The sequence below is a fragment of the Vicia villosa genome, linkage group LG1, assembly GCF_029867415.1.
Source record: "Vicia villosa cultivar HV-30 ecotype Madison, WI linkage group LG1, Vvil1.0, whole genome shotgun sequence".
In the NCBI taxonomy this organism is placed as follows: Eukaryota; Viridiplantae; Streptophyta; class Magnoliopsida; order Fabales; family Fabaceae; genus Vicia; species Vicia villosa.
In genome coordinates, this window is record NC_081180.1 from 147,619,174 (window position 1) to 147,633,418 (window position 14,245).

Consider the following 14,245-nt stretch of genomic DNA (forward strand, 5'->3'; position numbering starts at 1 on the left):
TTAAATTTTTTATGCTAAGTTGAATTGAATCTATTGATATTTGATTACTTATAGGGCGGACATTAGTCTGCAAAACATGAGGAATCACCTATTTCCTCTTGGGAAAGAAAAGGAGGCATTTGAAACCCTTCCAAAAATTATAACGAAAGCCAATGGACAGCCCATGCCTAAGGTGCAACAATGTAGTACTTCGAGTTCTATAAATAAAAGAAAATTCAAGAAGTCAGAAGTCACGAATTCTGAGGAACACATTAATAAGAAAATGAAGATTGAGGATGAAGTTCAAGATAATGATTGATTAGTTATTTAATTAATCAAATTTGAATAAAAAATAATTGATTATTATGAACTTTTATTAGTATAAACTATGTTTTATTATTGTTAAACAATAAATAATTGATTAATATGCATTGTCTTTGTATTTCTAAGTGCATCATAATGAATTAATTCATTCTCTTAAATCTAGATCTAATGAGAGATCTCAAATTATTTAATTGTTATTTCATTAGATGGCTGACCTTAAAAATCAATAATCAGGAGAGTAGTTAACCTATTTTATTTCAAAACTTATCTTTATCTTCTATAGATTAGTATGGAACATGTGGCTACACTATTCTTATACATCGATAGATTTCATGTGATTTTTATCTATGACTATACATAGATGCATATTATTATGATTTTTAGTGAATGAGTTCTGGTTGAATCAATTATTCGATTTCTCTTTTGGAGCCGAATATCCTAAGCATAAAATGTTAATTATTTGAGAGTTATTCGTTGATATTATATATAAACCTTAAGAACTTCATATTATCAGGTATATTTTGAATTAGTTACTAGTTTTATCATAAATCTTAAGAGTTTGTAAAATCCTTTTTTTTGACCTAACAAAAATGCATGTATTAGTGATTTGAGTTTCCCAATTTACTCTTTTGACTCTAAAATATTGGGTCACTCATGATTTTCATAAGAAAAATCAAAAGAAAATGTTTACTTGATTTCTTTCAAATGAGTGGATGATCCACAAATTTATTTTGAATTTTTGTTTTTATTTTTTATTAACAAATAAAATGCATAAAAAATCACTTAAAATAGCGGTATTTTAAATTTTCACACTTACAAATATGTTTTAATAATTTATAAAAATAAATTATATTTTTAAATAATATATATCACTACTGCAAATAATACATTTCATAAAAAAATCTATCACCTTAGTTATTGAAAATTCGAGGTCAAATGACGTGAAACACGTCATATTTTATTTTAAAAAAATAATCCTATACCGTGATTTTACACACAATCGACATAAAATATTGTTCAGAGTTTTTTTTTTGACAGGGTATTGTTCAGAGTTTGAACTTTGATTCCCAACTCCTGTAATTTTATGTTTTATTTAAAACAAAAAAAGAGCCTTTATTTTACAAATTATCTTATCCTCTGATTAATGAATAAAATTGAGGGTAAACAAATTCAGGACATGCTTTAAAATCTAGCAAATGCAGTTTACTTTTTTATTTGTAAATCTTATCACCTTATCCCTCGGTTTCTCTAATAACCGAGAGAATATATAATCATATTTTACTATAAAGTACTCGTTAATAAATTTTTACCATAAACCTAACTTATATGTAACCGCTCCAAAATTATACACATCATTCTTTTGGATGGATTGCAAGACAAAAAAAACATCAATGTTATTCTTTTTTATCTTGAACCTAACATTTTTTTCTGCCCTTGCAACCTATCCCACATATTGATGTTGTTGTTTTTGTATAATCCTATGTTGTTAATAAAAGGGCATACAGATCTAGAAACGGTAAAGAACACGGGGAACAAATATCTGGAATGGATTGCAAGTGCTTATTTTTTTTTTTCATATTTGAAATAGATAGTTTATCAGAAGTTGGATAAGTTATGGAGTGATTGTGGGGAACAAAGGGTATGCAACTAAATCTGGATAACAACAAAGATTTGTTGTTCTCCAGGAATAAGAGGAAAGTGTCAAAACACTGATTTGTTCTAAACAATGTATTTTAATATTTTGTGTAAACAATATAATTTATTAAAAAAATAAAAAGTAAAAGCTTATTCACCTCGGTTTTCAACTAAAACCGAGGAGTATGTGAAAAAAACTTTTTACCCTAGTTTTTGTCCAACCAAGGGGATATTTAAGCGTGTTTATTGAGGATATTCACCGTCCTTAAACAAATCTTTATTTTCATTTAATGAGTATCAACGCTCTAGACACTTCCATTAGTGATCCGCTTGAAACCTATAAGACATCCATTATAAAAGCATTATGAATATCAAAATTGATAATGAAACATTTGACATGAAAACTTTAAAGCGTAAAGAACTATGATAAAGTTCTCTATGATAGATTGCAAGAGTAGAAAATTATTTGGATTTAAGGTTTGCATTCTTCAAAAATCATATAACTGAATATTTATTTTACTTATCTAATCCTTTTTCTTTTGTTTTATATCATAAACAAATGAATGCAAAAGCCATAGAAAATATATTGCACCCAACATTTTCTCTTCTCCAAGATTTTAATAAAACAAGGATCCATCATTTGTTCTTCACTGACACTAATGACGATAAATCAGATTCACAATTTGTTATATATTTTTATTTTAATATTTTAAGTAAACAATGTAGTTTCTAAACAATGTAATGAGTATTTAAAAAAAGTATCTATTTTTTCCATCAGTTTTGGTCATAAACCGAGAGGTATGTGGCTCTAATTTTAAAAACATAAAAAGATTTTGTAGAGGATCGAACTCATGTGCAAATAACTTTACTCCTCGATTTTTTAATAACTAAGGGATAAAATTGCAGCTTTCATGACGTCATTCATTATCTCACTTCTGTAGCCGAAAGTTAAATGCATTTCGTATCTAAAACTATTGGAATATTATGTATATATTCTAATATAGGGAGATGAATTTAAAAAGTTCAAGTCCCACATTGTATGTTACTTGCAAAAACTCCTTAGTCGCACATTGCTTAGATTAAAAATCTTGGCTAATTTACTTCATTATATAATGAAGTCACTTGTTTCATTCCAAAATACACCAAAAACTTATTTTGAGTTTTTCCTTCCTCACTCTCATAACTCCGCGTCTTTCAAATTGTCGAAGCGCCAACTTCTCCCCCTTTCTTTCTACTCGTTAAATTTTCTGAGTATTTTCTTGAATTCTCCTTAGAGAATAATGTTAATTTCTCCTCGTTTGAAATGAGAAATTTTCAAGTATAATTTTTCTTGGATTCTCTTTAGATTCGAATTTCTATTTGTTTGAGAAATTATTGTGATTGGTCAAATGACCATTATTAAATTCTCTTTGGAGAAATATTGAAATTTCTCTTCGTTTGAGAAATTACTACGACTGGTCAAACCAGATAATAAGGTGGTATTTATACCATATTTGAATGGTCTTAGTACCATCTCAACGTGTATTTCTAGACCGATTATTTATCGTACAAATAGTAATCGTACAGTATAGAACTGGACTGTTTTATCCTGGAGGCGGTGCGGTAGTTCGACTGCTTTGCATAATTTTGGGCAGTACCGCGAAACGTCTTAAAGAGAGTGACCTAGTCCGTGACTCGACCCGCTAATTTCTTTGTTGGAAAACTTTTTTAGAACCGTGATCCAACAATTTTAAGACGTTTCGAATTGCCATGGCTATTGAAGAAATTATTGGTACTTCTGCGGATACTTTATTTGACAAATCGTTCATGTTTGAGGGATGTCACTTCAAATGTTGGCAACAAAAGATGATTTTCTTCTTAGTGTTGAAAAAGATAGGTAACATTCTGAACGAGAACATTTTGTTGCTCCTTCTGGATCAACCGAACAAACTAACGGTAAGAAATCTGAGGATTCAAAAGGAACACGTAAGAGTGTTGAAGTTGAATCTGCTGCACAGATTAAAGCAAACAATTTACAGCTTAGGAAATAAATCACCTTATAGAAAGAATGATGATAACATTCTGAATGGAATCGAAAATGATCTGTATGACTATTACAGTAACTGCGATACTTCAAAATATGTTTAAGAGGCTCTGAAAAGTAAGTATGACATTGAAGAAGCTGAAGAATAGAAGAATGATTTTAGCGGCTACGTGAAGTATCAAATGGTAGATGAAAGGTCCGTGGAAATCCAAAGTCAAAAACTTCAAAAGATTGCTCATGAGATCATCACTAAAGGTATGTACTTATATGTACAATTCGAATTTCTTTTATTATTGACAAACTATCCCCTAGTTTGAAAGTCTTTAAGAATTATGCTTTGTTACAAAATAAAATAATTTTTAATTGAGAGACTGATTATTCTCATTTAAATTGAAGAAGAATCTCAGAGACATGATTTAAAAGAAAATTCTTGGTTATTTTAAATAACAAATAGAAATCCGGTGTGGTTCTGAAGCCATATGGCAAATCATTAAAGAACTAGAACCGCAATTTTGTGAACCGAATTAAGAATGGGAACCCTTCTATGGCCCCAGTTGCTCCCACTAGACAACAAACACCACCTCAAAGAAATGACGTTGTTTTCCTTTTGTTTCAACTGTGGAAAACTAAGTCATATGGCTAAGAGATGTAGCCTGTAATGGTTGAACTTGGTGTAGCCCGTAATGCACGGGTTAACTTGTCTAATGGAAAATTTATTCATATGATCATTGAAATCAACATGGTTGATGGGTCTGATGGTTGGTGGATAAACACAGGTGTCTCTCGTCGTGTTTGTTATGATTGTGTTACGTTTAAAACATACACAAATACTAAAGATAAGAAAGTGTTGTTGGAATATGTCCACACCACTAATGTTGTTGATATTGGAAAAGTGGAACAAGGTTCACCTGTGAAAAGACTTCAATCTTGAAGGATGTCATGTATGCTCCCGAGATTATAAAGAATCATGCTTATGTTTTTTTTCTTCTTCTAAATAAGAAAAGATTTAGTCAGTTTATTGGGGTAGATTTGTACACCATCATCACAAATAATGATATTTTTGTGAATGAAATTGATAAGTTTAAAAATTTTGTAAAGAATTTGAAAATGATTTAGTAAGAATTTGTAGTGATAGGTAAACTGTATGATTCTAGTCTATTTAATTATTTTTATAAACAACATGGAATTGTACATGAAACGACTGCTCCATATTCTCCTGAAATGAATGGTAAAGCAGAAAGAAAGAATAAAACTCTTACTGAACTTGTAGTTGCAATTATGATGAATTCTGATGCTGCACCTCACTGGTGGGAAAAATTTTATTGACTATTTGTTATGTCCTGAATAAAGTTCCCAAGTCAAAGATTAATATCTTTCCTTATGAGATATTAAAGAAAAGACAACCAAACTTGTCTTATTTGAGAACTTGGGGATGTCTGGCTTATGTCAGAACTCCGAATTCGAAACGAGTTAAACTCGCTAGTAGAGCATATAAATGTGTATTCATTGGGTATGCAGCAAACAAAAAGGCATATATGTTTTATGACCTAAATGGAATAGTGATCATAGAATCAAAGGATGCTGATTTCTATGAAGAAGAATTTCCTTTCAAATCAAGAAATAGTGGGGGTGCTCAATCGAGTCACATTCCTGTGATAAGAAGCACAAAAAGTAGTGACAATGTAGAAATAGAACTTCGACGAAGTAAATGAGTAAGAGTTTTTAAAGACTATGGGCCTGATTATGCGGCTTATAATGTAGAAGAAGATCTAGTAAATCTTCAAGAAGCCTTGTCATCTATAGATGCAGATTTATGGCAAGAAGCTATAAACGATGAGATAAAATCTCTAGAATCTAACAAGACATGACACTTAGTAGACTTGCCTCCTGGTTGCAACCAATCGGTTGTAAATGAGTTTTGAAAAAGAAACTAAAACCTGATGGAACTATTGATAATTTCAAGGCTCGCCTTGTAGCCAAGGGTTTTAGACAAAGAGAAAATATAGATTTCTTCAACACCTTATCTCTAGTCACCAGGATTACATCAATTAGGGTACTTATTTCAATAGCTGCTATTTATAACTTAATAGTACACCAAATGGATGTTTAGAAAACCTTTTTAAATGGTGACTTAGAAGAAGAAATCTATATGGAACAACCGGAAGGGTTTGTGATACACGGACAAGAAAACAAGGTCTGTAAGTTAGACAAGTCTCTGTATGGATTAAAACAAGCTCCTAAATAATGGCATGAAAAGTTTGATAACTTAATGATATCATATGAGTATAAAGTGAATGAAAGTGACAAATGCGTTTATTACAAATTTGAGAATCGCATATGCACTATCATATGTCTCTATGTAGATGATTTACTCATATTTGGATCAAACATTCATACCATTAATGATGTGAAATCATTGTTGTGCAACAACTTTGATATGAAAGATCCCGGAGAAGCAAGTGTGGTTCTTGGTATCAAGATCACGAAATCCGAGCAAGAAATTTATTTGGATCAATCATACTATGTGGAGAAGATCTTAAAGAAATATAAATACTTTGATTATAAATCTGTGTGCACACCATACGATCCAAGTGTGAAATTGTTTAAGAACACTGGTGCAAGTGTAAGACAAACAGAGTATGCGAGCATCATTGGCAGTCTTAGGTATGCCACTAATTGTACTAGACCCGACATTACATATGTCATAGAATTGCTATGCAAATTTATAAGTAGACCGAGTAACAAACACTGGAAAGCTATTGAGCGAGTCATGAGGTACCTTAAGAGGATCATAGATATCAACCAACATTATCAGAAATTTCTTACTGTGCTAGAAGGGTACAATGATGCAGATTGGAACACCTTATCGGATGATTCCAAAGCTACTAGTGGCTATATATTTAGTATAGCTAGAGGAGCTGTATCTTGGAAATCAAAGAAACAGACTATACTGGCTCAGTCCACAATGAAGTCTGAGATGATAGCACTAGCCATAGCTAGTGAAGAAGCAAGCTGGTTAAGATGCTTGCTAGCTGAGATTCCTTTATGGGAAAAAATATGCCAGGTGTGTTAATCCACTGCGATAGTACCGCGACTATTGCAAAAATTGAGAATCGTTATTATAATGGTAAAAGACGTCAAATAAGAAGAAAGCACAACACCGTTAGAGATTGTATCTCTAAAGGAGTTGTAAGAGTGGATCATGTACGCATTGATGAAAACTTAGCACATCCTTTGACGAAAGGATTAGCTAGAGAGAAAGTCCATAATACATCCAAGAAGATAGGACTAATGACTACAGGAATATGAGTTTCTCATGATGGTAACCCGACCTAAATGATTGGAGATCCCAATTAATAGGTTCAATGGGTAATAACAAGTTGTGAGCAATATGAGGCGATCATGCTAGAGTAAATAAGAGAAGCATGAATCCTGAAACCATAAGAGGATGAGATGATAGAAACTCTTAATGGGATCTATACTCTAGATGAGGGAGTACCTTGGCTACAGGAGTACTCTTGATAGACTCACCTATGTGATTGGAACTGAGGCCGGTTCCTATGAAATTTTGAGGCAGAATTCTTAGAGCCTTAACTAAACCGGGATACACGTGCAGGGTCATTAAAAGCATGGGCTATTAAGAATACACCTTAAGAAAAGGTTCTGTGCGGGTCTGATGTCTGAGATAGATTTCAAGACAATAGTGTCACTCTTGTTGAATCGGAATCCTACTTGCTACGCAAAGGTTCAAGTCGTAGACACCTTTGCTTATGCACAATCTTAGAAACATTTGACGCTACTTCTGAAACACTTTTTTAAATTCTAGTGGGGGATTGTTGGAATATATATATATATATATATATATATATATATGGGATCTATACTCTAGATGAGGGAGTACCTTGGCTACAGGAGTACTCTTGATAGACTCACCTATGTGATTGGAACTGAGGCCGGTTCCTATGAAATTTTGAGGCAGAATTCTTAGAGCCTTAACTAAACCGGGATACACGTGCAGGGTCATTAAAAGCATGGGCTATTAAGAATACACCTTAAGAAAAGGTTCTGTGCGGGTCTGATGTCTGAGATAGATTTCAAGACAATAGTGTCACTCTTGTTGAATCGGAATCCTACTTGCTACGCAAAGGTTCAAGTCGTAGACACCTTTGCTTATGCACAATCTTAGAAACATTTGACGCTACTTCTGAAACACTTTTTTAAATTCTAGTGGGGGATTGTTGGAATATATATATATATATAGGGAGAGGAATTTAAAAAGTTCAAGTCCCACATTATATGTTAGTTGCAAAAACTCCTTAGTCCCACATTGCTTAGATTAAAAATATTGGCTAATTTACTTCATTATATAATGAAGTCACTTGTTTCATTCCAAAATACACCAAAAACTTATTTTGAGTTTTTCCTTCCTCACTCTCATAACTCCGCGTCTTTCGAATTGTCGAAGCGCCAACTTCTCCCCCTTTCTTTCTACTCGTTGAATTTTCCGAGTATTTTCTTGAATTCTCCTTAGAGAATAATGTTAATTTCTCCTCGTTTGAGTTGAGAAATTTCAGGTATAATTTTTCTTGGATTCTCTTTAGAGAATTATTTGAATTTCTATTTGTTTGAGAAATTATTGTGATTGGTCAAATGACCATTATTAAATTCTCTTTGGAGAAATATTGAAATTTCTCTTGGTTTGAGAAATTATTACGACTGGTCAAACCAGATACTAAGGTGGTATGTATACCATATTTGAATGGTCTTAGTACCATCTGAAGGTGTATTTCTATACCGATTATTTATCGTACAAATAGTAATCGTACAGTATAGAACTGGGTTGTTTTATCCTAGAGGCGGTGCGGTAGTTCAACTGCTTTGCATAATTTTGGACAGTACCGCGAAACGTCTTAAAGAGAGCAATCTAGTCCGCGACTCGACCCGGTAATTTTTTTGGTAGCAAACTTTTTTAGAACCGTCATCCAACAAAAACTAAATGTGTTTTTTTATAGTATTGTCTCAAAAATTTATACCTAATTAAAATTTTCATTTGAATTTTCCTTATTCTTTTGTGGCACTATAATGACTCCATGAAAATAAGAGTTTTGCAGTGTTTTTGTGTGTGTGGTGTTGCATTGGTTTTATATATCGTAAGCATATTTTGCAAATCATTGTAACGTATTGTGACGGTCATGAAACATTTTGTGGATGCTTGGAACCACCTCTATTTGAATATTTATAGATTCTTTTATTTAAATTAAACTCTTGATTAAAATTATAATCTAATTCTTAAACTAAAATATAAATTTTACATATATAAAAAATATTTTAATAAAATATTAACAAATGATACCTTAAAAATGCATCTAAAAATAGAAAGCGTTACTGATAGATCTAACTACAAATTTTACAATAAATAACGTTCTAATATAAAATTTAACACGTATATTTAAAAAAAAAAAAAACATTATATATTTTCTAGTATAATTCCTAGTCTAGTAAAATTCACTTCCTATATACTAAGATAGTCTCAAGTCCACAACCTACAACATTTAAATTTAAATTAAAAAATCTGACATGAACAAAACTAATTTCAATAGAAAAATAATTTAAAAATTAATCTCTTAATTAAATTTGATACAACTAGAATGATGAACAAAATTATAATATGGGTTGTTTTTTATACTCAGAACCCATCCCTTGGAAATCCTCACAATAATTTTTTATGCTTGAGATGCACATTGATTAGGGTGCCCTTTAATTTTTCTTATACTTTTTTTTCTTCTTCTTTTCTTAGTATTGTTTAGTCTGTTTTACTATAAAAAAAATACTCCAAAGAGTAAGTTTAAGTATTTATTTTATAACATTTTTTTTCTTTTTCATGATTTCTTGTTAGTCCTCTATTCTTCAATTTTTTTTTTTGAATTTTGGTATTAGTCTTGTGACCGACTAATTTAAAGGGACCGATCTCATCTTTCACTTATAATGATTAAACAAATTTTTCACGTTTAAGATTCAAGTTTTATTCTAATCCCATATACGACTATATTCTTCAGGGATTTCTCTTCCCACCATTAGTGGTGAAGAGTCACCTTAAAAAAATTGAAATTTCCCTTCCAACATTTTGGAAGGACATATTCAGACGCCCATGATGAACACCAAAACACGTAAGTGAGATAACCCTCATTTTTCTGAAAAATAGTTCGGAAATGTTTCTCCAAACATAACACCTACGCTGATTGTGTTTTGACAGCTAAGTGAATAAATCAGAAGTGGAGTTCTGGATTTTTCAAACGGAAAATTGAATAAAACATCACCTTGCATGTATTCTTCACTCATGATCAATATCACCATTCTTCTTCAAACCCTACCAAAACATCCTTTCATACTCAATCAAGTATTGTACTTCAAAACAACATTCCTTTTATTTTTTCACATCAAAAGGAGGATACGAATATGGAATTTAAGATAATGTACATGTGTTCAATTCCTCAACATTCATACTACATTCAACGATAAACCAAAATTACACTTTGTATGAACGATTGTTGTGATGGGTTAATAAGGAACTATACTTGCGAACTCACCCCATTTTATTGGGAAAAATACTAACAGTGGATAATTCAGAATTGCATTTTCATATAAACTCTTTTTAACGTGATTTACTAAATGAAACTGGTTTAATCCGTAAGTACATATTCATAATATCTTCTGAGACAAGATTGAGTTTCTATGGTTCATATTGATCTAAAACTTGTATAAATATGGGTTTTCCTCACGTTGTTAGAAAACATCATCGCAAAATGTCTCAATACTCGCATCTCTCTTTTGTATACTTCAACGATGAGGCCCCTTTAGGAATTTAGGTTAACAGAGATCACATGTCTTGTCGATTTGAAATTCACACTAGAGAATCTATTGTGATACCTAAACAATCGAAGAATTATGAAATTTGATTATCTTTCACCCTTGATAAACAATGAAGGGAAGATACACTTTAACAAGTTTTTATTTAATACGAATAAAGATTTAACTATTATGTGGAGTATATTTCAGCGTTACTAAACTGAATGTTCGATCGAGGTGGATGAAAAAGCTACAAAATAGACCAAAGATATTCTAAAGACGGTGAAATTTCCTTAACCATCTCTTGATGATGAAATGTAATGTTAGATTAATCTTAATGATTATCTATGTAATGTTGCATATTTTATATATGTGATAACAATGATTAATATTAGTTTATGTTGTTCTTCCCATTTCTACATTTGTTTATGGTTTGAGAAAACATATAATTTTCTAGAGATATGCTTCCGTAATAACTACGAAACCATATTTTCGAAATTTTCAGCTTCATTATAGTCCAAGTCTGAGTTTAGTGTGAGGTGTGAATATTTTTGAGTGCATCTAGAAGTGTAGTTCCGAGAATTCAGGGACAATATTGTTTCTTACCAAAGTGTTAACACTTATAAAAGTTAATGAACAATCATATTCTTTAATATCTATAAAACATTGGATACGGTTCATAAAATTTGTTCGTTTTTAGTCTTGCAGAATTGGGGAGTATAAATTGAAATTGAACATTGAATTGTTGTAGCAACTAAAGAATAATAGATTGGAAAAATATACCGGATTTGTCTATATCTCATACTCATGTTTAATTATAGAAACATTCAAAGACATGGAGAAAATGAATGGAAGTTTTATTAACAGACTAATAAAAAGTTCTTGATAAAATCATTTAAATTTAAAGGCCACGTAAGAGTTTTAGAACAAAAGCAATAACAAACCAAACAAGAGGGTATAAGCTTTATAATTTTAAAAAATGTATAACAATACAAAAATTATGTAACAATTTTGCATATTGATTGTTTGATTTTCAATCTATTAGTATGGCCATGTACAAAAACTAGACATTTATGTTCTGAATAGAAAATAATAGTATGCCTAGCCAACAATAAAATAAAAAAAATAAAGAAACTAGTGCCAACAATGCACTGAAATAGCAAAACCATTGTTCCACATGACATAGAACTAGTGTGTGCATCTATGCCAAAGATTTGGACAATTGCACAAATGTGTGCGACCGTTGCTCAAACTTCCATATGAATTACTTCCAAAATATAAAAAAAAATACATATTGTAATAGTTGGGTCTTGTATTGGTATATTTGTAAAGGATTTACAAGGGGTGATGTGGGAGGCAAGTATTATAACACCTCACCCACAATTCTTTCTCGATTGACTGTTTCTTTGATTGATCTCTCGTTTACTAGATGTGACACACCTTCATATGGAAGTAGCAACAACTTCCTCAAATATGTCACCTATTTCCAAGATAACTAGCTTTAAGTGGGAGAATGTGAAAAGTGATGTGTTCCTATTCCACAATGATACAGAAGAAGTCAGTGAGAAATTACCTATGCTCTTTTGAATAATAAAGGATTAATTGTCCACTCCCACATTCTCTCAGAAGTTGTTGCTACTTCCTAAGAGTCTGGGATCCATATTCATAAACCCTTATAAATACCTCAACCTCGAAGTTAAGAAGGAAAATGTTATTTTTACATAGATACCACTATAGGAAAATCCTATAAATACCACATACATAGAAATTTCCACATCCCTATGTGAGTTAGAAATAAACCTTACAACAAGCCTTAAAGCCTCTTACAATCCTTAACTACTAGAGGTTGTCACATATTCTACTTTTAGTAAGTACAATTTGCACCCACAGTGGGACCCCAGTAAAACTAACCTGAGCAATCATTACAATATTCAGTCAAATTGATGTACGCACTTTCAACCTCTCTATCTACCATGGTGAACAAAAAGGCAATAACTACGCCTAACGAGGAATCCAACTGCGAGGAAAGCGCAATGATAAAAATGAGCAATGCCATGAACGACCTATACTTCTGAATCCAAACTTTGTAGGATAACTTCCTCCATATCCATCAATGTCAGTAGGAGGTCAAACTTACATAATAGGTGGAGATATTGGATCACCAACCTCTCTTAGATGATCTATGGTAGGCATGTTCCAGAGAATTTTAATCCACCTTCATTGGCTAAGTAGGGGCACATCAATCCAAATGAATATGTCGCCTCTAACAACATAGAGATGACAAGTATTGTAGTTCTTGATTCTTTAAAATGTAAGCTCCTCTCTGGTACCTTAAAAAATGCAAGCCTAAAGTGGTATATTGTCCTGCCTCAGTTCTCTATCACCAGCTATTAGGACTTGGTGTAGAAACTAGTCCACTATTTTGCAATAAGATGACATAGAAAAATAGCTTCCATTAACATTTTCAACATTCGCCAAGGCATCTTTGAATCTATGAAGGAGTGCCTCACCCCTTTCAGTGAGGAAATAATCAAGGACGTTCAACCCAACCAGAAGATGTTTGTAGAAGCATTTCAAATTGGCCTCGGGGAAGAGAACTTTAATTAATATCTTGCCTAGAGACCCACGTCTTCCATGGATGAAGTGGTGACATGTGCGAAATGTTATATAAAGGGAGAAGAAAGAAATCATAAAAAAGGCCAAATATGTTAATAAGCATACCTCTAATACCGATAACTCACAACAATCATGAAGTAATCATTACACCCCATCCATCATAAACAAGACAACGTTCAAGTAAAGCGAAAAATTCACAGAAAGCTTCACACCCCTAATAACTCGCATGAGTACTTATTTAATTTTTATTTGTTTATGTTTTATTATGCCGGTATTTTGTCGTGTATCAGGTATTCGATTATTAAAATAGTTGCAAAAGAAAATGAGAAGAAAGAAGGAAGAAAGAAAGAAGAAGGAGAGAAAAGGAGAGGAAAGAAATTGGAAGAAAAGAAAAAGAGAAAATGGAAAAGAAAAGAAAAAGGAAAAATAATAATAATATGGAGGTGGCGCTCACCACTTTCCTAGTGGGGTCCATGCTCCACCAGCATAAAAAAAGGCCGCTCGTGCTATAGTTTAATGGCCCCGCCACTGTTCAAGAGAGTAACTTCTCCCTTCCTTTGTTTTCTCAGTGTCGTCCACGCAGTCTACTAGCTCATATTTTATGCGGTCTTTTTGCTAGAATTTTTTGACGGATTCAACAATTGTGTTACTTGAAGATTTTATATTTCAAAAATTATTTCCAGTTTCTATTTCTAATTCCAGGTTCCTTATTTAATCGCTTTATTATTTTTACTCTGAATTGTTTTATGAATTATGTTATGAACTGCATGCGAATTGGTATAAATTAAATCCTGTTATTGATATCACGTTTTGTTTTAAGTT